This window comes from Acomys russatus, chromosome 3, assembly GCF_903995435.1.
Source record: "Acomys russatus chromosome 3, mAcoRus1.1, whole genome shotgun sequence".
In the NCBI taxonomy this organism is placed as follows: Eukaryota; Metazoa; Chordata; class Mammalia; order Rodentia; family Muridae; genus Acomys; species Acomys russatus.
The window spans coordinates 10,329,940-10,345,804 of NC_067139.1; the positions used below are offsets into that span (position 1 = coordinate 10,329,940).

General features: G+C 42.1%; 1 protein-coding gene across 1 annotated transcript in view; it reads left to right on the plus strand.

The window, feature by feature from the left end:
* The window catches only part of Dcdc2 (doublecortin domain containing 2), a 159,965-nt gene that overhangs the window by 23,464 nt on the left and 120,636 nt on the right, over positions 1–15,865 (plus strand). The gene's annotated exons all lie outside the window — the stretch shown is intronic.

Here is a 15,865-nt window from a genome sequence, read left to right on the forward strand (position 1 = left end):
ACGGCTGATCTTCATAAGATAACTGCGAGAAATAATTAATTTAGTACAAACTTGGTGTGGGTACTTTTGTTTGTTTGCTCTTTTCAACCGTCCCTTGGCCTAACAAAGTGAAGGAGGGTCACATTTCTCTGACTCCAAAGCAAAAGCCAATGTAACCACAGGTCTGAGGTACTCAGGGTTGGTCCAGCTGGACTGGTGTTGGCTCCCAGAGGTGAAATAGTACAGAACTCTTCTTCGTCCTTATGCTACACAGCTTCTGTTAGCTTTTTACTTGTAACCACTTACAGATACCAGATACAACTTGGAAATTAAAATTGATACAATTACCAAATCTGCAGATCTTGAGGAATTTTGTCAAATTTCCCAACATGTGTGCGGCTTGTGCAGAAACATACTTTTCATTTAGTTGCCAATGTTTTCTTAGTTAATATGAAGCTATGACTCCTCATCAGATTTTCATGTTTTTGGTGATTCTGAGGCCCCCTGCTTAGTAGCAGGTCTGTCAGTTTGTGTCTGCGTGTTGTTTCCCTGTGGTCTGCTTGGGAGCGTTCATTTTGGAGACACAAAGTCCACAAAAAGCTGCTTTGTCCTGCTGTCATGTCCTATCAGAAGGTATTGCTCAGGAAGTATCATTAGAAACAAGACACCATCATCACTACAAGGAGATAAAAGTAGTGAGAGAGCTGCCTCTATTGCCGAACAGCCTTAGGCTGTAATCATAGAGTCAACTAACGGGTTGCCCGGCAAAAGGAAGCTTCACCATTTTGTATAGCCAAGTACTCGCAACCTCTCGCAGCCATGTTTTCCAGAAGCTTAGTAACCAGTCCCTCAGTGAGGGCTCTGGACAGGACCCTTTGTACATAATTACCCTATCCTAGTTGAGCCAAGCATCGGTGTAAACTGGCCGCATCCAGAGGAGAAACAGACTCCTCTCATCTTGAGGACAGTTATCTTTGCCCCTCGGAACAAGTCACTCTTCTGTTAGGCTCTCAGCCACCCATCTTGCTTTCTGCTCTCGCACAGGCACCTGGGAATGGCGCTGCTTCCGTTCCTGGACTTTTCTTTTGCTTTAAAATTCTTATTTATTGGGGCTGGAAATGACTCAGCATTTAAGAGTATGTATTCCTTTTCCCAGAGAATCCTAGTTTGATTCTCAGCACTCACATGGTGGCTAACTCCAGTTCCAGGCTGTCTGATACTTTCTTCTGGTATCTGTGGGCATCAATCACTCACTGTGGTTCTCAGACAAACACTCAGGCAAAATACTCATACACATAAAATAAAATAAATATCATAAATATTTATTTAAAACTTTCATTTATTGTATTGTATTTATTTCATGTATGTGTTGGGGCTTGCAGATGGATACTTGCATCCCATGGTACACCTATGGAGGTCAGGAGACAACTTGAAAGAACTGGTCCTTTCCTTACCATTCTTAGTGGCAAGTTCCATCCTGTCCGGCTCCCTTTCCTTATGATTCTGAGAGATGCTTCAGACGTCTCTAAGAAGGTGTTCATATGAGCGATGAGAAGCCTGTCTGGCTTTATTTATACTAGCCTGTCTAGTACATTCCTTTCAAAGAGAAAGTAAACTGTTTAAAATATCTAATTTTCCCAGAGTGTGGAGAGGAGGGAGATGCCATTTCAGCTGAATCAAACCTCTTATTCAGTGTTAACTGTCCTGGCAGCACATGATGCGAGCATGTGGTGCTGATGCTGATGCTGATACTGATGCTGATGCTGATGCTGATGCTGATGCTGATGCTGATGCTAACCTTAATCACAAAGCTAGGTGTGCTATCTGCCAGCTCTCTGAGCTGACAGGGATGCCCTGTGGAGAGATTTAGAGACTGCACAGGTACACTGTTTCCCCTTACAGGGTTCCAACCACAGAGTATGTGATGAGTCAGTGGGTCTTTTCTGCATCAGCTGGCATTGTGTGTTGGCCTGCGATGGTTTTTTCTCCCCTTTATTGCTTCACATTCCTAACTGGAATTCTACTGAACAGGACAATTTCTTCTTATACATTCACTTTATCTTTTTATTTGTATCAGTAGGGATATGAGTATTTAATTTTCTTTTTACTTACTGTTATTCTTTGTATGTGCACACACATATGTGTCACAATGTGCACATAAGGTTAGAGGACAACTTTGTAGCATAGGGTTTCTCCTTCCAACTTCCCATGGGTTCTGAAGATGATCATAGGTCATTATCTTTGTCATTGGGCAGGACCATGGATATTTGTTTTGACCTAAATTCCAATATTGTCATTATTTATTGTATTGCTTATGTTATCCCTGATTTGGACCATGGTCACTTCATCAGGATGGCTGTGAAGGCCCTGCTGCTCTCTGAGTGCTTCCTTACCTTCTAGCACCAGGAGCTGCTCCAGACTCACTTGTAACTTTTAGTGTTTAGTCTTGGATTTGCTTGTTCAGAAAGTCCTTATTCCCTTTTGTTACAGTTAATTTTTTTATTAAACTGTGTTTAGTTCTCTTAGTTTATTTCTGAACCTGGCTATCACACAAATAGTTGACTTTTAAAATATTTGTTTATAAAGGTTTACAACACAATCTTGAGCAGTTTAAGTCTGTTCTTAACCCTCTATGTTATCCTGACTCCATCTTTGCCACAAACTGCAAATTACTTGCTTTTTAATTCCTTCTTTGCTCTAAGCTGAATCTTCTTCATCCCTCTTGGACCTCTGCCTGTGGCTGAATCCCTGATCCTTCTTCTCTCTCCTCCTCCCCTGGCTGGCAGGAAGTCCAGCCCTATTATCTCCTCTGCTCAGTGATTGGCTGTAAGCTGCTTTATTGGTGTATCAAGGGACAGTTGGGGAGCAGTGTTTATACAACATTAAGATAGGAGATTCTCAGAACAAGGCTTGCAATCAGGTATGCGGAGTACAGAAATCAACATTTGTATTATACAATAACCTTATGCCTACACCTTTTAGTTTAAGGTTTTTGAACCCATCAATCTGGGCATGAGGTGCTGCTTGCTCTTGGGGTGTCACTGCTTGGAGGCTTTCTCAGTAGACAGTGTTAAGAAGTAGATGCATGAGAGCATGCACACATGTGCACACAGCTGTGTTATTCTACACGCATCCATCTTTATAAATGTATGCAGATATGTCTTTCGAACATCTGAATTTATCCTGACACATCCAGTTATACTCCAGCTCCTCCTGACCTGCACCTATTCCTCATTTGTAATTCTCTCTAGTTAAACCTCTGTGGCTTTAACATCTTTATACCACAGTGGGAAGCCATGGTCTCCTTATTAGCCACATTAAGCTATATAATATGATGTACTACGTACACACAAAATAGTTACAGGAGTGCCAGCCCATACTTACACAGGAAGCCTTTGGGTAACTACAATATATGATTTGTTTTTGGTGCTTTTTGCATTTAGATTTCCAGTATACAGCAAGGATCCTGTTTTCCCAGGCAACTTAGATTAGGATCTCTGTCCCTTTTCCACTGCATGAGTAACTTTTTGTTGTTGCTGTAACTGAGCACCAGACAAGAAGCAGGAGGCAAAGGATCAGCTTATCTTGGCTTTCAGTCTGAGCACACTGCCCGTCGTGGAAGGGAGGCATGGTGGCAGGAGTGTAAGGGAGCTGGCCGCACTGCTTTGCCATCAGGAAACAGAGTACACAGAAAGTGGTCTCAAGGTCCATCTTCAGTGATCCATCTCCTCCACCCCAGCTGTACCTAGTAAATGTTATGCTACTTTCTAAAACAGCGCCACTACCTAGGACGAAAAGCCGAAGCTCACAAGCCTGTGGTGGACACACCGCGTTCAAAGCCGGAACTCGCCCTTTCCATTCTGTGTTATGGCTGTGTGACAGGCTTGCTTATTTCTGCTGACTGAATCAAACATTTAGAGAAGCCTCCCCTACTAAGGAACATTTACTCTGAAATACAAAACAGGGCTCATTGCGGTGTTGATAAGCAGGAAGAACTCTCATTTTCATTAAATAAAATTGAAAAGGAGAAAAAAATTCTTTAAAAATTTTTTAAAAGTAAATAAGCAAGCAAGTTTATTGTCTTTTTCAGTAGTAAGAAGAAGCTGGAAAACCCTGATAGAATATCAGATGGTCTTAAGGTCCTAATTGGATGCTGCATGGACAGTTGTTAAAGAAACTAACATTTAAAAGATAAAGCGCGTGGCTTCACTGCAGTGGACCAGCTGGGCTATTCCTCAGCAGCTGTTTCTGACATGAGCGTTAGTTTTCATTATTTATTTTTTGTTTCTTTTCACACTTACAAGAGCATTTAAAAGTTTGTATTTCCCCATTCATTCTAAACTTATCAATGTTTTAGCATTTGCTTCTCACATTAACCTTTCTCTCAGCAGTATTCAATTATCATTATCAATACTAATAATGCCAATACCAATACCAATGCCAAGACCAATACTAAAGCCAATGCCAATGCCAATACCAATGCCAACACAAATACCAATGCCAATACCAATGCCAGTGCCAGTGCCAATGCCAGTGTCAGTGTTCCCTTCAGAACATCACACTCTTTTGGTTCCCTTTTATTTCCCTAATCCTCTCTTGTTTCTCCTCCATTACTTAACTTCAAGGATTAGTCTCAAGCCCCCTTCTTTCCTTTGTGCTTCTCCCTTAGTATATTCTGTACTTTCGTTGCTGTGGTCCAACACCCAGCAAGAAGCAACCTAAGGGGGGGGGGGGCAGGAGCCATCTTGGCTTGTAGTGTGACGAGTCAGCCCATCATGGCAGGGAAGGCCTTTCAGTGGGAGGCAAAGCAGCTGATCACACCGTGCCTGCAGCCAGAAAAGAGAGAGGACTAGAATGGCGGCTCATCAGGCTTTCCCTTTCCCCCATTTTAATTCATTCATGAGCCTCAAGACTAGGGGATGATACCGTCCACACTTAGTTCAGAGTAGACCTTCTCCTCTTAAGCCCCTTGGGAAGTCCCTCACACTCATCCACACCCAGAAGTATGCCTAGGTGACTCCAAATCTAGTCAAGCTGGCAATAAAAATTAGCTACCACACTTGGTGAGTTCACTTCCTTTCATGGCTCTAAATATCATCTATGCAATAATTACCTTCGAGCCTGTGTCTCTAGCCCCGACTTTTCTCTGAACTCCCAGTGATCTGTGTGGGTGACATGGGGGGGTCTTCTGGGCACCTCAGATGATGTAAGTGCAGCAATGGCTGGCACGGGTGAACTTGAGTCATGGGACGTTCCTTCAGGCTGAAGTGCTTCCCTGAAAGGCTGTAGAAACACATGGTGTAGGACTGTACATTTAAAATGCTTAGATTTATGAGTGTCATTTTCCATCTTGGAAATCAAAGTATTTTCACCAGTATTGCTTGTTTCCTTTGTTTGGGTTTTTTTTTTTTTTTTTTTTTTTGAGACAAAGTTTTCCTGTTTAGTCCTGGCTGTCTTGGGATTTGCTATGTAGAGGAGGCTGGCCTTAAACTCAGAGATCTGTCTGCCTCTGCCTCTTGAGTGCTGGGACTAAAGGCATGTGCCACCGTGCCTGGCCAACTGTTATTTAGTTAACTCGTGTGGGCATGTGTGGAGATAGGACGGTAACATGAGAGTCAGTTCTTTCCTTCTACCATGTGGGTCCTGAGGACCAGACTCAGGTCTTTAGGCTTGGTGGACAGCATCGTTTGAACCATCTCATTGGCTTGCCACTGGGACTTCTATCAGAGAAGCATTGCTGTTTTAAAAATGTAGGCAAAGGAGGGGTAACTTCAGAGACTGGATTCATCTAAATCAGAAACACACTTAAATCATTATATTTTGTTTTTAGGGAAGAAAAACACATTTCTTTTGACAAGTCTCAGCATTAGCACTACTTGCACTCAGCGCTGCTTGCACACAGCACTACTTGCACACACGCTACTTGCACACAGTGCTACTTGCACACAGCACTGCTTGGACACAGTGCTACTTGCACCAGCACTACTTGCAAATGTAGTGGTTTTGGTGAAGAACAGAATATGTATTGCAACTGTTTAGAGCAGTTGAAGAGGCGCCATAGGCTTGACCATGCCAGGGAGAATTTCTTCTTGGATCTCATGCCTTTTAAAACTCAGGGGTGCTTATCGATGCAAATTTAGTTCCTGTCCTGTTGCCTTGTGCAATGTATGATTACAGATGGAGTATCTAGAAGATGATGAAAAGTGATGTTTGTGGATGATTTTTATAGATAAATATAAATCAATGCAACAAATTCAAATTTTCTCTCTCATATTTCTAAATTGATGTCATTTCTCGGAAGTAGTGAAAGGATAGCTGTATCTGATTCCATTTGTTTACATGATATTTATTGCAAATATTGGAGGTTTCTGTGGCTTGGGTAAGTATCTGATATTTGGGCTAGCATGATCATATTTTTAATAGTTTAAATTTCAAAGAGTTTCTATTTGCTTAAGATAATATTCATTGTAGTAATATTTTAATATCTCTGCAGAAAATAAGACCTTGAAGGTATTTTAAGGATCTGAAAGTGAAATGCTTGACCCATATCCTATGTCTGAACATGTAAAGGCACCCAGGTGATGAGGCAGTGTACCACGGGAAGGCTGCTGAAGACTTGACATTTTTAGGCCTTGAAATGAGCCCCCAGATCAGGGCTCCCACAGGAGGCTGAGCGTTCATCCTTTAAACCGACACTGCCATCCTTATGCTCCAGGGAGAAAAAGTGATGGTGGTGGTGGTGGTGGTGGTGTGTGTGTGTGTGTGTATGTGTGAGTCTTTATCTGTATCTGCATGTGGTATCTGTGTCTGGGTCTACCGTCCTCCACGGTGAATCCTCAGTATAAAGCCCAAAGCCAGGGCTGGCTAACCGTGGTAGCTTCCCCTCTCGCACATGTGTTTCTGGGTGAATAGCTTTCTTAATATTGTTTTACATCTGAGTACAGGTTGTGTGCACACATGTGGCACAGAAACCCCAGTTTCCATGCAGCTGGAAGCCATTCCCCTGTTCTACACGCCTTCCCTCCTGACTTGCCCATTTTCATCTGGGATTGCTGCCTTATACTGTGTTTGATCCTCTGTATTCTTAGAGGATAAATATTCTACTGCACAGATTGGTTTGGTAACCTAAATCCCATTTGGGAAAACAAAACAAATCAGAGGCTGCTAATGGCGAAATAGCAAGTACGGCCAGGAAGGAACATGCAAATAAAAGGCACAGTCCAAAAAAGGCGTCCTTTTTAAATGCTTGGTTAGTGGCAGTTCCCGTAACTTCTGAGAGCTCTCTTGGGTTAATTAGTTATTTTTTAACTTTACAGGGGTCATATTGTTCTCTTCAGCATAGCATTAGGAGACCCACACAGACTCACTTATGACTAGTTGCCTTGACAGTATTCAAGTACTGTCTTGTTTCTCTATAAGGCAAAGTGCCCATTGAATTAATTCTTTTTAGATTAATGTAATCAGCCAGAGTTTTAACATTGCATATGAGGAGTGCCCAGGGTTAATGTGATCTTTCAAAATATTCCACAGAGTGTAATAAAGAGAAATTAGACTGTAATGTCAATGGTTTATAATCATTAGACATGTTGGGAAATAGATTTAATTGGATCAAAATTGGTTGAAGATTTAGCAATATGAGCATTAATTAGTATACACATGCATTTTAAAAGTGTTTCAAGCAAAGGTTTGATTTCAGTGATAAGTATTTTTATCTTTTGGATTGTGTGCATGTTTGTATGCATGTGTGTGTGTTGGTTTATGCATGTGAAGGTCACAGGACCACATTTGAGAGTCAGTTTTCTTCTTTCACAGTGGGTTCCAGCTACCAAACTCAGGTCTTCGGGCTTGTATAGAAATCACCTTTGCCCTCCTGAGACATCTTGTTGGTCCTCCATTTCTATTTTTACTTTTTTAAAAATTAGACATCTCTTACTGAGCTGGGACTCTTCAAGTAGGCTGGGCTGGCTGGACAGCAAGCTTTAGGCTGTCTTTGCCTCCCCAGTACTAGGACTATAAACGTACACCACCACACTTGGCTTCTCAGCCTGACAGATGAACTGTAGCCCACCTTCTGGGAATTGCTGCCTGTGCTGGGTACAACCCAGGGACCTGCACAGGGCTCGGCCAGGACTGAGGTGTTTCATCAGCTCAGAGACTAATTGGAGCCTCCAAGGAATGCTCTGAGCAGCCTGCTCGTTGTAATTAGGGACACCGTCTGTGACTAGATTCTTACTGAAGTTAGGCTGGTTGGAATTTACAAAAAATTCATAGCTCAACAGTAAAATGTTATTCAGCCAGAAGTCTGACTCTGCCACCACCCTCGGTACCTGAAATTTCTGTAAGCTTCAATTTCCACTCTATCTGTGTACACAGAAATTATACTGATGAGGTCATGTCAAGTATATTTGACAATAGTAGCTGGAGAGAGAAGAACTTGAATGAGTTGAGTCGTTGACTAAACAAGCCCTGTATGGTAGTATGTGGAATATGTGCATCTATGCATCTTTACATAGCCCAGTAGATTCATGTAGATGATCACAAACACATGCCAGCGCTTTCTGCTAGTGGCTAGCTTTATCTTGACACCACCAGCAGGGTGAATGGTGCTCTGAGAAAACTGGCATGGGAAGCAAGGGGGCTTATGGGACTATTTCTTTGGCTACTGAGGTGTGAAAAGGCTCCTCATGATTAGAACAATGTTAACCATATGGCTAGTGAAATGGCTCACTGGGTGAAGGCAGGAGCCACCAAGTTTGATGACCTGAGTTCAGTCACCGAGACTCACTTGGTAGAACGTGAGGACCACTCCCGAAAGTTGACCTCTGACCTACTGTGGCACATGTGCCTCTCTGCCCTGGAATAAATAAGTGAGATGTAATAAAGAAAAATAAAACAATGCTAACTTTTTAAGGCACTTTTTATTAATAAGTGTGGATGTGATTTAAAGTTCTTTATAAAGTTGTAAACCTTCAGAAAATAAGTGGCTGCATTGTAAATATATGAAAAGCAAAGGGGATGAGATGCTTGCTTAAGCATGATTTGTGTTCAAAACTTACCCTAATTTGTTTAATGGGAGTGTTCTATCTCCAAAGTGCCATCAGTGAGTTGCAGTTGAGAGCATTTACTGGGAAAATAAGAAGAGATGCAGCCCTGTGGTGTGGTTACTTATAACAGGAGAAGGGTGTTACATTAATGGAAGATGCACAGTGGATCCTCTGGAAGAAGATATAGGATTTCCGAGGGGAGGAATTCTATCCAGCTAACTGAACAGCCTGTGAGAGGGCAGATCACTGAACAAGGCCACAGCATGCTGGGTGCGGCCAGAGAACAAGTGCTCAAACCTCTGAGTCCACCGCTGTGACCTTCCTCTGAGGGAGGGGCTGCTAGCCGCTGAAGCTCTGGGACGTTGCATGCTCGGGCCTGCACAGACTGAAGAACAATTCAGAAATGGGTGACTGAGCGAGGAAAGGTACCAAAGGCAGAAGCTGTGCTCAGCTGTTCTGGATGCTGTGGGAGGATTTGTGAGGTCCTAAGACTGGGCCTTGGTTGAGGGTGGGGCGCAGAAGAGGGGGCGATGCAGCAAACTTGAGGAAGGAGGAGTTATGCGAGCCATCACTGACTGTTCAGCAGTACATTTTGTCATTCAACCGCTCTGAAAAAGTGCAAGTTATCTGAATAACGTGTGAGACAAATGAACATTTGTGCTGCTCGGTGAAAGCTTAGGTACAAATAGATGTTTCCAAATCTTCATTTTAGGGTGAAGAAGCGGACACATTCTGTGTCAGGAGAAAGATCTGGACAGCAGACAGAAACTTGGTTGAGAGTGACAAAATCATGTTCGGTCGCAGTGGAGTGGACAAACTCGTCCAGAATATTCAGGTTAAGAGAGCAGAGCAGGTGTGGAAGCCTGGAGAAGGCCACGCTGACCTTTAACTGCGGGTCCAGAGGAGGAGCAGTTAGCATAGGAAATAGAATGGTCAGAATAAAAGTGGATCAGAGGCAACATACGGATGAATTATGGTAGAGTCTCTAGCCACGTATTGTTAGAGTTTTCTCTTTGATACCATGGAAGATCGATGAGGTAAAAGCAGCTCGGCGTAGTGCGGTCGTATTCTGAAATGCTAATATGTGTCCTTCTGCAGATTAATTTTTTGAAGTCTCAAAGAACACAGATACCACAAAAATATACTTAACACACCAGCCACATTGTAGCTGTTCTCTCTAAGGAGTACTCAGCTTTGGGCTGAGCCATGGCTCCGTGGATAAGGGCACACTCTGCTCCTGCAGAGGAACTGAGTTTGGACTCCAGTACTTAGCAGGCAGCTTACAACTGCCTGTCCTGGAGCTCCAAGGGATCGTTGCCCTCAGCGGACTCTTGTGGGCATGCGCACTCTTTACCCGAGACAGACGCGTGCGCGCGCACACACACCCATAATAAAAGGAACAATACATTAAAAAAAAATGCTCAACTTTAGAAGTAAATACATGAATTATCTATGACAATTAATGAAGGAAATGCGCATTATATGTCTCCTATACTGTCTCATTGATCAAACCATTTGGATTGACTTGGGTCACGTTCAGTTAGTGTGTGTCCCATGCTTTCCATCTGTTCCCGTCTTTATACCTAAAGCGAGTTTCTTGTTAATGGTACGCATTTGGGTGTTATTTTCTTATGTGGCTCCTTCCATTCTGCACTTAGTTGGAACTTGTAATTCCTTTATATTTAGTGAGTTACAGGCATAGCTGGATCTGAGTCCATCGCATTGCTAATTGCTTTTGTTTGTGCTTTTCTGGATTCTTTAGGTACATTAGACATTTGAAATATTTAACCTTTTATCTCTAAAACGAATGCTTTGTTATGATGTTTGAGATCTGAAAAGTTACTTTAGTGTTTATCATATGTACCCTTAACTTTAGTGTGATTTCAAATAATAGCCTCTCAGGTCTTGAAGAACGTTATAGTAGCATAACTCCGTGCATCTTCACTCATTTTTGTGTTTATGTTAAATAATATGCTTTTAATAATGTATGTTAGCAACTTCATGAGTCATTGTTTTGCTTTAAAACATTTTTTTTTCACAAAAAATAAACACTACATTGCTCATATACCTGGTACATTTCTTTCCAATGTCCTTTATTCTTTCATGCACACCTAGGCTTCTGTCTTTAATTATTTCCCTTCTGTCTGAAAACTCCCATCACATTTTTTGAAGCGTGGGTCCATTATCAATTCTTTTGGCTTTTTTGTACTTAAAAATGTCTTTATTTCATTTCTTTTTAAAAATAGCATTAATGGAACTAACTTTATTTAAACTGCTATTTATTGATTTTGTGTGTGGGTGTGCACACAGGCATGTCATGGTAGTCACATGTGTTGGTTCTTTTCTTCTTTATGTGGGCTCCAGGGCTCAGTTTGCCAGGTGTGTGTAGCAAGCATCCTTACCGGCAAAGCATCTCTCTCGCTCTTCCTTTCCTCTTTCAGAATATGCTTCCTCAGGTACACTCTGCTGTGTCTTGGCCACTGAGTCTATGTAATGAACCCATTCATTCCAGATGTTATGTTTTATTGCTTCTAACATTTTCATTTTTTCTTTTAGAAGTTTAATTTGTAGTCTAGATCTCTTCATAAAACATGAATATTGTTTGATATACCCTTTGCCGCCAAGTTGTTTAATTTACTTACAACAGTTACAGTAAAAAACTATATTGCCATCTCTGGTTTGATTTTGTGCCCCTCCAAACAATGGACTTTGTTTCTTCCTTTGTTTGAATTGTTTTGTAATGTCTGTTGTATAGAGGTCACTTTGTTAATGTTTTGTTATGTAGAAACTGAAAGCACATAATACTTTTCCTCAGAAGAAAGTACTCCTGCCTCCCCTGTTGAGTGGATGTCGGGGAAAGGGGCTGGTCATCTCCCAGCCCACAACTGGTTTCAACACAGGCTGGAGACAGCTTTCCCTGCCTTCACTATATCAATGCCTTCAAACACTGCAAAGGTAAATTAGGACTTCTCTCAGGGCTCGAGAGCTAATCCTGATGAGATTTAGAGCTGTCTCTTGGCAGTTGGTCCAACTGTTAGCTTTATACGCCCCTGGAGAATCTATTACCTAGCCCCACCTCCACCCGTCCATGCCATGGGGTTTCTGTCCCTGTTTCTTTGCCTTGCTCCTAGCTTTCATTACACCTCTGTGCGCCTGAAGATAGCTCGGGTGAAGAAGACTTCGTTGGTGGCGTGGACTTATTGCATTCTAGTCTTCTCTACAATGCCAGCCCATCCTCTGGCTAACTCGCTGCAGAAGGTTTGTCATCCTGGGCATGCAAGCAGCCCTAGACTTCTTCACACTCAGGACTCATTCTCTCTAGAATTTAGGTCATCTGGGCTTCTTTGCAACTTGAGTTATGTTATGTGCTTTTAAAAATGCCTTTCAGCTTCCCTTGTTTGGGCAGATGCCACTGTCTCCTATAATGTCCCTTCAAAGCAGGACTGAGGTTGTGTCTTATATTCTTTCTTATGGAGTCAAGCATCTGTCTTCACTTCTTGCTGTACAGTCTTTCCTTTGCAGATGTCTTTTTTTTTTGTCTTCAGGCTGTGCACCCTGAGCATTTCTACAACAGATGGCTTATCTGTTAAGTTTAGGAACTGTTCCCAGAGTGAAATATCCTGATAGAGGCCTTTCCAAAGTCACGTATAAGCCTCATGGTCAACAGCAGACCAGGCTCAGTCCCATGGAGTGTGTGCTTACTCTGCACTGCCTTTTACCTGTCATTTATTCCACTGAAAACAGTGACATTGGGGTAATGACTGACAATAGTGACTGTTACTCATCTTTTGGAGGGGTAGTTAGTGGGGATCAAGCCCAGTGCCTTGTGTGTCCCAGACAAACTCTTCACCACTGATACACCCTGAATGATTTTTTTTGTTTTTGTTTTTGAGGCAGAGTCTCATTGTGTAGATAGAGCTGGCTGGCCTGGAATTCACTATGTAGATCAGGCTGGCCTTGGACTCACAGAGATCCACCTGCTGCTACCTCCAGAATGCTGGGAGTAAAGGCTATGACACCATGCCCAGACCCTTAGATGATTTTTAAAAATTTTCTTTAGGACAGTTTATACCTGGAATGTCTATTATATTGGTTCCTAGGTAAACTATTTCTTATTTTTTGTGTCTTTAAACTTTTTTTTGAAATGTTATTTTTTAAAAAGGTGAACATTTTTGATTAAATATTTTGCATAAGACTTTGTTTTCTCTTTGGTCCTGGGTGGTGTTTGCAAAGTAACAAAGTTTCCTCAAAGATGTTCAAAATCCCTTAAGTACATACCAGAAGGAAACTAAAGTCAAAACCTGGTGCCGGGCTGACTTTGGTACACTTGTCTCTCTAACTAGACCAGCATTTCAGAGAGTTATAGTGAACTGAGCCTTTAAACAGTGTAAGGGCTTTTACAAGAGGTGAGCTCGTGAGAATCCATTCTACTTGTTCCCTTGGGTCCTAAGGCTGACTTTGCTTTTTTTGGTCTAGGGTTAAAAAGGTGGCAAGTGCCAGTTAAGAGCCCCAGGGAGCAGCCAGGGGTGTGCAGCTGCCACTGTGGCAATTAGTTCACCGAGCAGCTCTTTGGGCTAACTTAGCAGAATCACTCTAACTTCTCCACATTGATTGATTGAGTAGCATATATTTTCTACTTAATCTATCTAATCCATGATTTATCTATCATCTATCTATCTATCTATCTATCTATCTATCGATCATCATCCATCACTTATATGTCACCTATCAGTTATCAATCTATCATCTATTCATTTGTCAATCATATATTATTTACCTATCATCTATTACTTATCTGTCATTCCAAGCTGGCTCCCCTTGTCCCATGGTTCACATGCTCCACAGCTATCCTCTTTTTTAACTGTCTATGTTTAGATCTATCATGTGTCTCATCTATCTATGTATGTCTATCAGTTATCTGTCTACCTCTCATCTAACTATAGCTATCTGTTGACCACCCATCTACCTATGTATTTATCACTTTCCCTCCCTCCCTCCATCCCCCCTTTCCTGTCATTTATCTGCCCTCATCTGTGCTTTCATTTCCTTTACTCATGGGCAGAAATGAGTACTGACTTGGTCAGAATCACCCACCTGTCTCTTTCTGAATCATTCTGGTTTTCTGCTTCTCAGTGTTTTAGGAATTTGTCCTCTTCTAGTCCTTGGGTCGGGACCTGTGAGCCTGTGGGTGACATCTCATGCTAAACCATAGTGTGTGCTACAGAGACCCAGGTCTAGCCCCTCCTTCCTGGGTGTATGCTGCTGTTTCTTACTGCAGTTCTTCCTGCTCCCTCCACCCCCAGCCATGCCCTTACCAGTCTCTCATGACTGCTGTTCCACTCTGTTCTCCTACAACAGTATTCACTCCCACAGACAATGAGTGATGCCCATTCATTTGATTTGGCCTCAGTTGTAGGTTGTATTCTGGGGCCGCTAGGCCTGCTCCCCGGTGTGAGCTACCCAGGGTCCATAGGTCCGAGTGGGAATTCCCTACCCTCCAGCCCTGATGCGCACTCCTTTAGACTCAGTGTGCGGATACTTTACATCATCTCATGCTAAATACTGTTCATGTCATGGGAAAGTGCAATGCCAATATGAGAAGGACTGATACAATTATAAGCAATCTTCTTTACTGTTGTCTCCCACTATCCAGAGTCATAATATTGATCGGCAGCAGCATGTGACCAATACTCCCCCCTGTGCCCCCCCACCCCCCAGATCAGAGTTCTGGAAATCCCCCACCCCAGTCTTAGTTTAATTTATTTTGCACTTAGATGTGATGTTATTGAAAATGCCATTTGGAATCACGCACGCACGGCGAGCTGGGTGTGGTGGCACATTGCTGTTCTTCCAGCACTTGGGAGGTGGAGGTAGGCCGATTAGCAATTCAAGGCCAGTCTTGGCTATATAGCAAATTTGAGGTACACCCACACAACATAAGAGCTTGTGTCAAAACAAGAACATAAACTATGGTTTTTCAAAAGGTAAAAATTGCTTTATCTGATGTCCTTAAGTGATTTTTCAATCCAGACATATTATTTTGTTTTTCAGATACTTTTATTGGTCTGTTGGAAATTGACAATGTAGCTATTTAGCTAGTATCTCTGGGCTGGGCATAATTAAGATTAATCTTCAATATAGACGGTTAATCATGAACCCTTATACACCATCTTGGCCATGCTGGAAATAACCAGTATTCATCCAAGCACTGTGATTTTTTTCCAAGAACCAACTTTTATATTCAGAATAAAGTTACAAAATTATTTTATAGCTGTATATATTCATTTCTCTAAATTACTAAAGTAAAATAATTTAGACAAGAGCTTTAAAGCCATTTCTTTATATAACTTAATCATATTTATCTTTAATTCAACAATCCAACAAGGTTTAAAGGCAGCAGTGAGTACATGGTAAGATGTGTACACGCGGAAAACTTTCCAATGACATAGTACATGTTGACTACATTACTGGGTAGTGTCAAGAGGAACTAAAGTAACATGGAATTGGCTGTTGCAAGCCCAGTCAATACAGCTATGGGAAAAAAACAGAACAGAGAGCAGCAGAGAACTTGGACACCCCAGCAGCTGTCAGCGGGAGGTGTGAGGAAGGCCTGTCCTGCACTTGGATAGAGCTCTATTCACACCTAACCTGTTAAGACCTAAAAGCAAGCAATCAGACATGAAGGTGTTTACTGTCTTCTAAGGAGTCCATAAGCCCCAGCCCTGTGTCAGACAGCATGGTTTGTATGTTGAGTCCAGGTTTTTATGCAAACGAGTGAGCTTAGCAAATAAAGAGACTCTTCAGATTAATTTGATCTTGTCATGAATATCATTGAGCTAAAC